This window comes from Pristiophorus japonicus, chromosome 13 (assembly GCF_044704955.1).
Source record: "Pristiophorus japonicus isolate sPriJap1 chromosome 13, sPriJap1.hap1, whole genome shotgun sequence".
Lineage (NCBI taxonomy): Eukaryota > Metazoa > Chordata > Chondrichthyes > Pristiophoridae > Pristiophorus > Pristiophorus japonicus.
In genome coordinates, this window is record NC_091989.1 from 156,440,444 (window position 1) to 156,456,135 (window position 15,692).

Here is a 15,692-nt window from a genome sequence, read left to right on the forward strand (position 1 = left end):
AACATGTATGCACTTTATTTGTTCCTGTTTCTGAATAATTGAATGTGGTAAATATTTTACTTAGCATGGGAATAAAATATGGCAATGTTATATTTGTTGAATTGCTTTATTTCAGAAGCTTAGAACCTTGCCAGAGTGTCAGTGGTACAGCATGCAGCTAAATCTTTAGATTTTTGTAGCACATCAAGAAACAAAACCCCACGTGAGGATAAGTCCAAATTAACTACTAGACTAGCATGTTTTTCCATATATATATAAAAATAAAATGTATATATTTTATTTTTTACTACCTCTACTTTCGAATGGAGAGTGTCAGTATATGGTACCTTAATGACGTTGGATAATTTAAAGCAAATCCTTGTCCTGGTGGTAAGCCATCAAATGCACAAAATTCTAACAGGGCTAAGCAACACAGAGGAAATATAAACATAAATAGGAATGAGCTACCTGGGCTTTGAGGACCAGATAACCAGGTGGTTGGACACTGCTGCTTTTAATGAAAGTGAAACACTCTCATAGGAGTGTTTGCCAGGGAGGGGGAGATGGAGTAACTTCATTTAAAGAGGAATTCCCAATACTGAAACTGGGTGCTAAAAAATATTCAATTTTCCAGAACTGAAATCTTTCACCTGATAAATATAAAAATGCGCTCAACATATATATAAAAAGATAGCTTTGAGAATATGGCAGCCAGAATGGATCTCTGGAGGCGTGATAGGTGCCGGCAGCTCAACCAATTGAAATGCTGTTTGAGGCCCAATTTTGGGTGAGCTATGGGATTCCCAATTGGTACGCACGTTATCAGCGCACTGTTGGTTATGCCCCCGAAAACGGGCCATCACCAATTTCTACCCCAGTGTGTGTGCAGATCAAAGCAAATGCACAGAGAGCTTTCTATATATACCACAACTCTATCCCAAAGCCAAATTGAATCCATGCTGTTCCTGCCCCTTTTATCCAATGGCTTTGATTTTGCTAACAAGCCTAATATGTGGTACTTTATCAATCGCCTTTTGATAGTCCAGCTGCAAGGCCCTCATCCGCCCTCTCGATTACTTTATCAAAAAAATTACTCCTTTCTTAAAATTACAATTACAAAGAATCATCGTTCATGTTTACATTCTTTCATTGTAACTGTCCTTTATATTGATCGAGTCCCAGTTGAAAAGGAGCTACAGTGGTGTGTTTTTATATTTATCAGGTTCTGGTTCTCAGTTCTGGAAAATTGAATATTTTTAACACCCAGTTTCAATATTGGGTATTCCCCTTTAAATGAAGCTACCCGCCCTCCCACACCAAGGCAAACACTTGAATTTTATGTTCATTAAAGGTAGCAGTTCACAGATTATTTCTTTTTTGTTAAAGGTACTGTCTCAGAACTTACTCAGATATTTTCACTTATGTTACAGTGTTGCCACTAATAGCAGTCCCAACTGTTCACCAGTTATGCTGCGCAGTAAATGAGATTCTGGAGACATGCAGAATCACAGACAGAACAGTTTTTTTGCCAGCAGTACAGAGCAGCAAAATGGTTTCGCCAGCCATTAGATTAGGTGTGGTGGTCAGAAATTAATTGTAAATTATGAATTTTGAACAATTGCCCGGGTAAAGTTGTTTGTAATGCCAATCAGACCGATTCGAGGACACTGGGGGCCAAGACTATTATAGAACTGCTTCCATCTGAAACAAAAAAGGCACACTAACGTGATCCCTCCAGCACTTCAATGATACGGCTAATCCAAAACTGGATTTAGAGCAGAAGTGAATGTCAAGTACAAGCAGTTGTGCAGGGATAAATAAGCACTGGGATTTAAATCCTATTGTTTGCATCAGCCAAACTGAAAACACACCACTGTAGCTCCTTTTCAACTGGGACTCGATCAATAGAAAGGACAGTTACAATGAAAGAATGTAAACATGAACGATGATTCTTTGTAATTGTAATTTTAAGAAAGGAGTAATTTTTTTGATAAAGTAATCGAGAGGGCGGATGAGGGCCTTGCAGCTGGACTATCAAAAGGCGATTGATAAAGTACCACAAATTAGGCTTGTTAGCAAAATCAAAGCCATTGGATAAAAGGGGCAGGAACAGCATGGATCCAATTTGGCTTTGGGATAGAGTTGTGGTGAATGACTGTTTTTCAGACTGGAGGGAGGTATTCCAAGGTTCAGTATTAGGAACACTGCTGTTTTTGATATAACATCAATGACTTGGACTTTGGAGGGATAGGGCACAATTTTGAAATTTGCAGATGAAACAAAACTTGGAAGTGTAGTAAACAGTGAGGAAGATAGTAATAGACTTCAAGAGGACATAGGCAGGCTGGTGGAATGGATGGACACATGGCAGATGAAATTCCACGCAGAAAGGTGTGAAGTGATACATTTTGGTAGGAAGAATGAGAGACAATACATGCTAAATTGTGCAATTTTAAAGGGGGTGCAAGAAGAGAGAGACCTGGGGTTGTTTATGCACAAATCGTTGAAGGTGGCAGGACAGGTTAATAATGCTTAGGAGATCCTGGGCTTTATGAAGAGAGGCATGGAGTACAAAAGCCAGAAAGTTATGCTAAACCTATATAAAACACTAGTTCAGCCCCAGCTGGAGTATTGTGTCCAATTCTGGTCACTACACTTTAAGAAGGATGTGAAGGCTTTGGAGAGGGTACAGAAGAGGTTTACTAGAATGGTTCCAGGGATGACGGATTTCAGTTCTGTGGACAGAGTGGATAAGCTGAGGTTGTTCTCCTTAGAGCAGAAAAGGCTAAGAGTAGATAGAGGATATCATTTGATAGCGGTACTTAAAATCATGAAGGGTTTAGCTAGAGTAAATAAAGATAAACTTTCCAATGACTGAAAGGTCGCTAACCAGAGGGCACTGACTTAAGGTACTTGGCAAAAGAACCAGAGGTGAAATATAAATTTCCATGTGGATAAACTTTTTTAAACAACGAGTGGTTAGGATTTGTGTTGCTACCCTGCCTGAGATCAGTTAATGTACCACTGAACATAGATTCAATCTGGGACCTTACACAGATACACATTGATGTATTTGCAAAAGGAATATCTTAAGATACTGACACATTTTCAAATAAAGTGAGATTGAAGTGCAGCAAATGTGGAATGTACACATTTGAGGTTATGCAAAGCAAAGGATTGAATTACACTAGTCTCAGAACAGGAAATGAAAGGGAATGCTTCAGGGCTATAAACAGAGTACGGTAATAGATTCCTGGGCGGACAAGGATGAGTTCAGTGAGGACATTGTGGAGAATGATACCGCACATGTGATGGAAAAGTTAACTGGAGTGAAGACTATGAGATAAAATTTCCAGCTGGGGTTCCTCGATCTTCCATCGATGATAAGGAGAGACAACAGAAAAAACACTATGGAAACCTCAGCTGTGTGGTCCCAAAAGTCTACGGCTATTCCATCAGACTCCCCTGCTGAAACTTCTGCCAGAATGGCCGGAAACTAGGCCAGGCCCTGGATCAGCCGGATAACTCTATTTATCTAATTCTATTGTAATGTTCCCCTTACAGTTCCCCTTAAGAGGCCATGAAACAACGTGGCCTAAATTTGTAAAGTTCCCCTTTAGAGGCCACGAGAGCAGTGTGGCCTAGGTCTCACAGCAATGTGAGACCAGTGATCCCTGGTTCTGGACTCCCCCAACATTGGGAACATTCTTCCTGCATCTAACCTGTCCAGTCCCGTCAGAATCTTATATGTTTCTATGAGATCCCCTCTCATTCTTCTAAATTCCAGTGAATACAGGCCCAGTTGATCCAGTCTCTCCTCATATGTCAGTCCAGCCATCCCAGGAATCAGTCTGGTGAACCTTCGCTGCACTCCCTCAATAGCAAGAACATCCTTCCTCAGATTAGGAGACCAAAACTGAACACAGTATTCCAGGTGAGGCCTCACCAAGGCTGCAGCAAGACCTCCCTGTTCCTATATTCAAATCTCCTAGCTATGAAGGCCAACATACCATTTGCCTTCTTCACCGCCTGCTGCACCTGCATACCAACCTTCAATGACTGATATACCATGACACCCAGGTCTCATTGCACCTCCCCTTTTCCTAATCTGCCACCATTCAGATAATATTCTGCATTCGTGTTTTTGCCACCAAAGTGGATAACCTCACATTTATCCACATTATATTGCATCTGCCATGCATTTGCCCACTCACCTAACCCTGCAGCCTCTTAGCATCCTCCTCACAGCTCACACCGCCACCCAGCTTCGTGTCATCTGCAAACTTGGAGATATTACACTCAATTCCTTCATCTAAATCTTGATGTATATTGTAAATAGCTGGGGTCCCAGCACTGAGCCCTGCGGCACCCCACTAGTCACTGCCTCCATTCTGAAAAGGACCCGTTTATCCCGACTCTCTGCTTCCTGTCTATCAACCAGTTCTCTCTCCATGTCAATACATTACCCCCAATACCATGTGCTTTAATTTTGCAAACCAATCTCTTGTGTGGGACCTTGTCAAAAGCCTTTTGAAAGTCCAAATACACCACATCCACTGATTCTCCCTTGTCCACTCTACTAGTTACATCCTCAAAAAATTCTAGAAGATTTATCAAGCATGATTTCTCTTTCATACGTCCATGCTGACTTGGACTTATTCTGTCACTGCTTTCCAAATGCGCTGCTATTTCATCTTTAATAATTGATTCCAACATTTTCCCCACTACTGATATCAGGCTAACCGGTCTATAATTACCTGTTTTCTCTCTCCCTCCTTTCTTAAAAAATTGGGTTACATTAGCTACCCTCCAGTCCATAGGAACCGATTCAGAGTCGATAGACTGTTGGAAAATGATCACCAATGCATCCACTATTTCTAGGACCACTTTCTTAAGTACTCTGGGATGCAGACTATCAGGCCCCAGGGATTTATCGGCCTTCAATCCCATCAATTTCCCTAACACAATCTCCTGACTAATAAGGATTTCCTTCAGTTCCTCCTTCTCTCTAGACCCTCGGTCCCCTAATATTTCCGGAAGGTTATTTGTGTCTTCCTTTGTGAAGACAGAACCAAAGTATTTGTTCAATTGGTCTACCATTTCTTTGTTCCCCATTATAAATTCACCTGATTCTGACTGCAAGGGACCTACGTTTGTCTTCACTAATCTTTTTCTCTTCACATATCTATAGAAGGTTTTGAAGTCAATTTTTATGTTCCCAGCAAGCTTCCTCTCAGACTCTATTTTCCTCCTCCTAATTAAACCCTTTGTCCTCCTCTGCTGAATTCTAAATTTCTCCCAGTCCTCAGGTTTGTTGCTTTTTCTGGCCAACTTATATGCCTCTTCCTTGGATTTAACACTATCCCTAATTTCCCTGGTTAGCCACGGTTGAGCCACCTTCCCCGTTTTATTTTTACTCCAGACAGGGATGTACAATTGTTGAAGTTCATCCATGTGATCTTTAAATGTTTGCCATTGCCTATCCACCATCAACCCTTTAAGTATCATTCGCCAGTCTATTCTAGCCAATTCACGTCTCATACCATCGAAGTTACCTTTCCTTAAGTTCAGGACCCGAGTCTCTGAATTACCTGTGTCACTCTCCATCTTAATAAAGAATTCTACCATATTATGGTCACTCTTCTCCAAGGGGCCTTGCACAACAAGATTCCAAATTAGTCCTTTCTCGTTACACATCACCCAGTCTAGGGTGGCCAGCCCTCTAGCTGGTTCCTCGACATATTGGTCTGGAAAACTATCCCTAATACACTCCAGGAAATCCTCCTCCACTGTACTGCTACCAGTTTGGTTAGCCCAATCTATATTAGATTAAAGTCGCCCATGATAACTGCACGCATCCCTAATTTCTTGTTTGATGCTGTCCCCAACCTCACTGCTACTGTTTGGTGGTCTGTACACAACTCCCACTAGTGTTTTCTGCCCTTTGGTATTCCGCAGCTCTACCCATACAGATTCCTTATCATCCAAGCTAATGTCCTTCCTTACTATTGCGTTAATTTCTTCTCTTACCAGCAATGCTACCCCACCTCCTTTTCCTTTCTGTCTATCCTTCCTGAATGTTGAATACTCCTGAATGTTGAGTTCCCAGCTTTGGTCACCCTGGAGCCATGGCTCCGTAATCCCAATTATATCATATTCGTTAATAGCTACCTGTGCAGTTAATTCATCCACCTTATTACAAATACTCCTCGCATTGAGGCACAGAGCCTTCAGACTTGTCTTTTTAACACACTTTGTCCCTTTAAACTTTTGCTGTAATGTGGCTGTAAATAGTTGTTCCGGACTGTTACGTTATTTCTCTACCAAAAAAGCATGAGTTTTGAGCTCATCTTTCTAGCAGACAATGAGGTCTGATGATCAGCATGTATTAGCCCATTCAGGTTGCTGCCCCATATCTCTTAATTAGAATGGGTCAATGGAAAGCTACCAACAGTGGGTCCTGGGGCAGGTCACATTCACATCTCCAAGGGTTACCTCAGTCCAAGTTGGAGACCGTTAACCTTTTTTTGTTCAACCTCCTTGCAGACCTGCAAACTGTTAAGCACGTAGCTATATCTGTTTCTAGACATGGGCCACTGTGAGTTATTATCTTGCCAGACCGTGCTTGGCAGCTGCTCACCCTGTCGCTTCTTGGGGAGGACCGCCTGTCTTTCCCTAGGCAAACAAGGGTCTTTTATATTCAAGACATTTAAAAGAAACATTATGCTATGGGTGCATTTCAGAGATAGCTGAAAACATATACAACCTACTTTAGTGATTATGTGATTCAAGCTATCATGGTTAAGTTTAATCATATATATTTTGACCAAGCTAACTACACAATTGTATGGTTAACATACTGAATAAATGATTCGGTTGCACGTGGTTATAAAGGTTAACTGAGATTAAATGTTTCGAGACAGTCTTTCCCAAAATGGAGGGTGTATGATTTGCAATGGGCTCAGATCCTTTCACTATTTTTCAGTTTTACAAAAACCTTTTGCAGATGTTATGCAGCATTCAACGTAATGCCTACTTTTAAATTGTGGCTCTTGGATCTTTGGTGATATTTTTGATGCTGAGCCTTTATACTTGGATTGAATTGATATATTATTGTTTAAATATACTCTTTCTATTCCAAGAACATATGGTAGTTCAAGCATAATTGAAAACATATTAAAAGATGTAGTAAATCTCCCGGCTTAAATTGTCTTCTTTGATTGCTGAATCCTCCAGTTGAAATGAAAGATTAGGATATATCCAATTGCTTATGTTCTGGCTCACAGAGAACCAGATCAAAGATATCGGCTTAGCAGTTCAATGACACTGCGCCTGTTTTACAGGCTTAAAACAGGCAGGAAAGCTTCCAATATGGCGTGTACACATTCCGCGCTGGAAGTGCACCATCCGCCATATTGGTATAGGTATCAAAAGATGTTCTGGGCCCATGCCTGAAACAGGCATTAGCCCCTTTGCTTATTCAAATAAGGGGTTGAACACCTGTTTGATGCTTGTTTTACCAAATTGGTTTGCCCTGAATGCAGCTGGTGCTGGGCCAACTGCATTCTGGAAAGGCAGGCCCGCACATGGTCCAATGAACGGTCCTTAAAGGGTCCGCTGCAGGCTGCTCTCAAAATGTTAAGCCTCCTGGCTTCACATTAAAATCTTGGGCTGCTGCCAGCCACCATTGCACCCCCGCCCCCCCCCTCCACCTTTGATAGCTACCTCGACCCCACTCCATATCACTACCTCAACCCCCCTCCTGATCGTTGCCATGACTCCCTTTCAGATCTACACCCAAGACCATCAGCAGGCCCGGGGCCATTCGAGGGAGCAGCATGCGGCGGCATACCACTGCAGGGAGCAGCGCTTGCTGCTGCAGGAGAGTGACGGCTGAGAAGCCAGGTCACTGATTGCAGTGCGGGCAGGCACAGCAGGAGGGGCGAAGAAGTGGCAACAGTTTGTAGATGGAAGTGACCGGGGCCCAGGAGAGGTGTGAGTTTGGGGCTCAGAAGAGGTGAAGGCCCAGGGGCAGCACAGACCAGCCCACACTGCGATACGTGCGCGCACTAGGTCCGTGCAGCAGAGCTGGTCTCCAATCGTCTTCGGTAATCCTTGCCACTGGACCAAGATTAAATACTTTAGAATTGACACGTGGTCAGGGACAGGAGGGTGTGACTGCGAGTGAAGCAGGTAAGGGGATCCAAGAGGTAGTATTGCAGGAGCCTCAGTCCCTGCACTTGTCCAATAGACTTGAGGTTCTTTCACCCTTGAGGACAAATGTGCAGAATGTGGGGTGGACGAGCAGACTGACCAAGGCACCATGGTGCAGAAAGCCATTCAAGTGGGGGGAGTAAAGAGGCAGGTGGTTGTAGTAGGGGACAGTATAGTTCGGAGGATAGATAGGGTTCTCTGCAGCCGAGCGCATGCGTCCCGAAGGCTGTGTTGCCTACCTGGTGCCAGGGTAAAGGACATCTCCTCCGGTCTGGAGAAGAACCTGGAGTGGGAGGGGGAGGACTCAAATGTTGTGGTACACGTAGGTACCAATGACATAGGTATGACTAAGAAAGAGGTTCTGTTGAGAGAGTTTGAACAGCTAGGGACTAAAGTGAAAAGCAGAACCACAAAAAGTAATAATCTCTGCATTATTACCTGAGCCACGAGCAAATTGGCATAGAGTCAATAGAATCAGGGAGATGAATGCATGGCTCAGAGGTTGGTGTGGGAGAAGTGGGTTTCGATTTGTGGGAAAGAGAGAGCTGTTCTGTGGGGACGCACTACACCTGAACTATGCTGGGACCAGAGTTCTAGCGAACCGAATAACTAGGGAGGTAGATAGGGTTTTAAACTAAATAAGGGGGTCGGGAGAGGACAGTCGCAGTGGAGAGCAATCTAGAATGCTACAGCGAAAAGAAAAGGAAACAATGCAGGAAAGTGATGTGGTAAGGATAACCAGATTATGTCAGGAAGGGACAGAGCATACAAACAAAAGAGTGCACTAGCAAATAGGGTCCAGGTAAGAAAAAATAACGAAAAAGACAAATAGGGCTATAGTACAAAATAATGTTAAGCTGTCTAATAATGTTAAAAAGATAAATTTAAAAGCATTGTATCTGAATGCACGAAGCATCTGTAATAAGGTAGATGAATTAACAGTGCAAGTAGATGTAAACGGATACGATATAGTTACAATTATGGAGACATGGTTGCAGGGTGACCAGGGTTGGGAATTGAATACCAAGGATATTCGATATTTTGGAAGGACAGGCAAAAACAAAGAAAGGGTGCTGTGGCGTTGTTAGTGTAAAGTCCTTACACTACAGCATGAAACCACATGGGGCACATTCCAGGGACAAGGGCACTCTGTGACCTTATCTCTTTATTACAGGACTCCACAAGTGATGACCCTGCGTGGGACCTCCCTTTATATACCTGTGTGATCAGGTAAGGATTGTCTCCTACAAGTTCACCCCCTGTGGTCAAGGTGTGCATCTCAGTTGAGTGTATACAGTAATACAGTGGTGTTACATTGTAGTTACAAACATGACATCACCTTCCCTCCCCCCGAAGTCTTACTGGGATCATAGGTTCAGTCTTTCAGGTGGTCTACGCTCCCTCGCGGAGCGCTGTAATTGGGGCTCTGGTTGTTGGACGCTGATGTGAGTGTCTGTCACCCGTGGTGATTCTGGCCTGTCCGGGCTGACCTCAGGGACTGTGCATTTCTCTGATTGCTCTTGTTGCACGGTTGCTGGCGGTACTGTGAGCTCCATCTCATGGTCTTCTTCAGGTTCCTCCGTGTCCATGCTGAACCTTTTTTTACTTGGTCCAGATGCTTACGGCATATCTGGCCATTGTTGAGTTTTACCACGATGACCCTATTCCCCTCTTTGCCAATTACAGTACCCTCAAGCCATTTGGGCCCCATGGCCTGATTGAGGACGAATACAGGATCATTTATTTCTATACATCTCCCCCTTGAATTATGGTCATAGTACTCGTTTTGTGACTTGCACTTGCCCTCAACTATGTCGTTCAGGACTGCGTGGATGAGGGATAACTGAGTTTTGAGTGTCCGTTTCATTAGTAGCTCTGCGGGCGGGACCCCCATGAGCGAGTGCGGTCGGGATCTATAGGCCAGCAGGAGGCGCGATAGGCGGCGTTGTAGGGAGGGTCCTTGAATCCTAAGCATACCTTGCTTAATGATTTGGATTGCCCATTCCACCTGGCCATTGGAGGCCGGCTTGAACGGCGCAGTCCTGACGTGGTTGATGTCATTGCCTGACATAAACTCCCGGAATTCATAGCTTGTGAAACACGGGCCATTATCACTAACCAGGATGTCCGGCAAGCAAAGGGTTGCAAAGATCGCACGTAGGCTTTCCACGGTGGTGGATGACATGCACAAATTCAGGATGATGCACTCGATCCATTTCGAGTATGCATCTACTACAATGAGGAACATCTTCCCCATGAACGGGCCCGCGTAGTCAACGTGTATGACCATGGCTTGGTGGGCCAGGGCCACGGGCTGAGCAGGGCCTCCCTGGGGGCATTACCCAGCTGGGCACAGGTCGTGCACCTGTGAACACAGTGTTCCAGGTCTGAATCAATTCCAGGCCACCAAACGTGTGACCGGGCAATGGCCTTCATCATCACAATGCCTGGGTGCTCGCTGTGGATTTCCCTGATGAATGCCTCCCTGCCCTTCTGGGGCATGACTATCCGGCTGCCCATAGTAGGCAGTCGGCTTGGATGGAGAGCTCATCCATCCGCCTGTGGAACGGTCTGACCTCCTCAAGGCATGCTTTGTGTGCGGGCGCCCAATCCCCAGTCAGGACACATTTCTTAATCAAAGATAGGAGGGGATCTCTGTCCAGATTTTGATCTGGCGGGCTGTGATGGGGGAGCCTGCACTGTCAAAGGCATCGACAGCCATGACCATCTCAGCTCATCTTTGCTCAGCTGCCCCCTCGGTGGTGGCCAGTGGAAGTCTGCTGAGTGCGTCAGTGCAGTTTTCAGTGCCGGGCTGGTGCCGGATGGTGTAGCCATAAGCAGCTAGTGTGAGAGCCCACCGCTGCGAGCTGATGCGTTGGCATTGACAGCCTTGCTGTCTGACATCAGGGATGTGAGTGGCTTGTGGTCCGTCTCTAATTCAAACTTCCTACGAAGAGGGACTGAAGCATTTTTTATACACCATAGACACATGCAAGCGCTTCCTTCTCAACCATTCCATATCCCCGTTCTGCTTGAGAGAGCGACCTGGAGGCATAAGCCACAGGTTGTTGTTGACCCTCAGCATTATCCTGCTGCAACACGCACCCAACCCCATAAGACGATGCATCACATGTCAGAACTAAACGTTTACAGGGGTCGTACAGGGTCAACAACTTGTTTGAACAAAGTAGGTTTCGCGCCCGATCAAAAGCCCATTCCTGACAGTCCCCCCAAAACCAATCGTAACCCTTACGCAGGAGCATGTGTAGCGGCTCCAACAGCGTGCTCAAGTTCGGCAGAAAGTTCCCGAAATAGTTCAACAGCCCCAGGAATGAACGCTGCTCTGATGTGTTGTAGGGCCTGGGTGCTCGTTGAATCGCTTCTGTTTTGGATTTGGTGGGCCGAATCCCATCTGCAGCAACCCTCCTGCCCAGAAACTCAACCTCGGGAGCTAAGAACATGCATTTAGACTTCTTGAGTCGCAGGCCTACCCGGTCCAGTCAACGTAGCACCTGCTCCAGGTTGTGGAGGTGTTCCTCGGTGTCTTGACCCGTGATGAGGATGTCGTCTGAAATACGATCGTTCCCAGAATGGATTTAAGTAGGCTTTCCATGTTATGTTGAAAAATCGCGGCCGCTGATCGAATGCCAAACAGGCACCTGTTATACGCAAACCGTCCCTTGTGCGTGGTGATGGTGGTCAGTAGTTTAGATTCGTCAGCCAGTTCCTGGGTCATATAGGCTGAAGTGAGGTCCAACTTGGTGAACAGCTTGCCGCCTGCCAGCGTGGCGAAATGGTCCTCCGCTCTCGGGAGCGGGTATTGGTCTTGAAGGGACACCCGATTGATGGTGGCCTTGTCATCGCCATAGATCCTGACAGACAGAAATGGGAGAATTCTTAATGGGGAACAAGGAAATGGCAAACAATTAAATAAATACTTCGGTTCTGTCTTCACGGAAGAGGACACAAATAATGTCCCAGAAATGCTAGGGAACCAAGGGTCCAGTGAGCAAGAGGAATTAAAGGAAATTATAATTAGTAAGAAAATAGTGCTGGAGAAAGTAATGGGACTGAAGGCAAATAAATCCCCAGGGCCTGATGATCTGCATCCCAGAATACTAAAAGAGGTAGCCATGGAAATAGTAGATGCATTGATTGTCATCTTCCAAAATTCTATAACCTATGGATCAGTTCCTGCAGATTGGAGGGTGGCAAATGTAACCCCACTATTTAAAAAAGGAGGGAGAGAGAAAACGGGGAACTACAGACCGGTTAGCCTGACATCAGTCGTAGGCAAAATGCTGGAGTCTATTATAAAGCATGTGATAACGGCACACTTAGATAATATCAACGAGATTAAACAAAGTCAATATGGATTTATGAAAGCAAAATCATGTTTGACAAACCTATTGGGGATGTAACTGATAGAATAGATAAGCAAGAACCAGTGGATGTAGTTTATTTGAATTTTCAGAAGGCCTTTGATAAAGTCCCACATAAGAGGTTAGTGTGCAAAATTAAAGCACATGGGATTGGGGGTAATCTGCGGCCGCGACCGAGACTCCAGGATGGTATGTTGCCTCCCTGGTGCAAGGGTCAAGGATGTCTCGGAGCGGGTGCAGGACATTCTGAAATGGGAGGGAGAACAGCCAGTTGTCGTGGTGCACATTGGTACCAACGACATAGGTAAAAAAAGGGATGAGGTCCTACGAAACGAATTTAAGGAGCTAGGAGCTAAATTAAAAAGTAGGACCTCAAAAGTAGTAATCTCGGGATTGCTACCAGTGCCACGTGATAGTCAGAGTAGGAATCGCAGGATAGCGCAGATGAATACGTGGCTTGAGCAGTGGTGCAGCAGGGAGGGATTCAAATTCCTGGGGCATTGGGACCGGTTCTGGGGGAGGTGGGACCAGTACAAACCGGACGGTCTGCACCTGGGCAGGACCGGAACCAATGTCCTAGGGGGACTGTTTGCTAGTGCTGTTGGGGAGGATTTAAACTAATATGGCAGGGGGATGGGAACCAATGCAGGGAGACAGAGGGAAACAAAAAGGAGGCAAAAGCAAAAGACAGAAAGGAGATGAGGAAAAGTGGAGGGCAGAGAAACCCAAAGCAAAGAACAAAAAGGACCACTGTACAGCAAAATTCTAGAAGGACAAAGGGTGTTAATAAAACAAGCCTGAAGGCTTTGTGTCTTAATGCAAGAAGTATCCGCAATAAGGTGGATGAATTAATTGTGCAAATAGATGTTAACAAATATGATGTGATTGGGATTACGGAGACGTGGCTCCAGGATGATCGGGGCTGGGAACTCAACATCCAGGGGTATTCAACATTCAGGAAGGATAGAATAAAAGGAAAAGGAGGTGGGGTAGCATTGCTGGTTAAAGAGGAGATTAATGCAATAGTTAGGAAAGACATTAGCTTGGATGATGTGGAATCTATATGGGTAGAGCTGCAGAACACCAAAGGGCAAAAAACGTTAGTGGGAGTTGTGTACAGACCTCCAAACAGTAATAGGGATGTTGGGGAGGGCATCAAACAGGAAATTAGGGGTGCATGCAATAAAGGTGTAGCAGTTATAATGGGTGACTTTAATATGCACATAGATTGGGCTAGCCAAACTGGAAGCAATACGGTGGAGGAGGATTTCCTGGAGTGCATAAGGGATGGTTTTCTAGACCAATATGTTGAGGAACCAACTCGGGGGGAGGCCATCTTAGACTGGGTGTTGTGTAATGAGAGAGGATTAATTAGCAATCTCATTGTGCGAGGCCCCTTGGGGAAGAGTGACCATAATATGGTGGAATTCTGCATTAGGATGGAGAATGAAACAGTAAATTCAGAGACCATGGTCCAGAACTTAAAGAAGGGTAACTTTGAAGGTATGAGGCGTGAATTGGCTAGGATAGATTGGCGAATGATACTTAGGGGGTTGACTGTGGATGGGCAATGGCAGACATTTAGAGACTGCATGGATGAATTACAACAATTGTACATTCCTGTCTGCCGTAAAAATAAAAAAGGGAAGGTGGCTCAACCGTGGCTATCTAGGGAAATCAGGGATAGTATTAAAGCCAAGGAAGTGGCATACAAATTGGCCAGAAATAGCAGCGAACCTGGGGACTGGGAGAAATTTAGAACTCAGCAGAGGAGGATAAAGGGTTTGATTAGGGCAGGGAAAATGGAGTACGAGAAGAAGCTTGCAGGGAACATTAAGGCGGATTGCAAAAGTTTCTATAGGTATGTAAAGAGAAAAAGGTTAGTAAAGACAAACGTAGGTCCCCTGCAGTCAGAATCAGGGGAAGTCATAACGGGGAACAAAGAAATGGCAGACCAATTGAACAAGTACTTTGGTTCGGTATTCACTAAGGAGGATACAAACAACCTTCCGGATATAAAAGGGGTCAGAGGGTCTAGAAAGGAGGGGGAACTGAGGGAAATCTTTATTAGTCGGGAAATTGTGTTGGGGAAATTGATGGGATTGAAGGCCGATAAATCCCCAGGGCCTGATGGACTGCATCCCAGAGTACTTAAGGAGGTGGCCTTGGAAATAGCGGATGCATTGACAGTCATTTTCCAACATTCCATTGACTCTGGATCAGTTCCTATGGAGTGGAGGGTAGCCAATGTAACCCCACTTTTTAAAAAAGGAGGGAGAGAGAAAACAGGGAATTATAGACCGGTCAGCCTGACCTCAGTAGTGGGTAAAATGATGGAATCAATTATTAAGGATGTCATAGCAGTGCATCTGGAAAATGGTGACATGATAGGTCCAAGTCAGCATGGATTTGTGAAAGGGAGATCATGCTTGACAAATCTTCTGGAATTTTTTGAGGATGTTTCCAGTAAAGTGGACAAAGGAGAACCAGTTGATGTGGTATATTTGGACTTTCAGAAGGCTTTCGACAAGGGCCCACACAAGAGATTAATGTGCAAAGTTAAAGCACATGGGATTGGGGGTAGTGTGCTGACGTGGATTGAGAACTGGTTGTCAGACAGGAAGCAAAGAGTAGGAGTAAACGGGTACTTTTCAGAATGGCAGGCAGTGACTAGTGGGGTGCCGCAAGGTTCTGTGCTGGGGCCCCAGCTGTTTACATTGTACATTAATGATTTAGACGAGGGGATTAAATGCAGTATCTCCAAATTTGCGGATGACACTAAGTTGGGTGGCAGTGTGAGCTGCGAGGAGGATGCTATTAGGCTGCAGAGTGACTTGGATAGGTTAGGTGAGTGGGCAAATGCGTGGCAGATGAAGTATAATGTGGATAAATGTGAGGTTATCCACTTTGGTGGTAAAAACAGAGAGACAGACTATTATCTGAATGGTGACAGATTAGGAGAAGGGAAGGTGCAACGAAACCTGGGTGTCATGGTACATCAGTCATTGAAGGTTAGCATGCAGGTACAGCAGGCGGTTAAGAAAGCAAATGGCATGTTGGCGTTCATAGCGAGGGGATTTGAATACAGGGGCAGGGAGGTGTTGCTACAGTTGTACA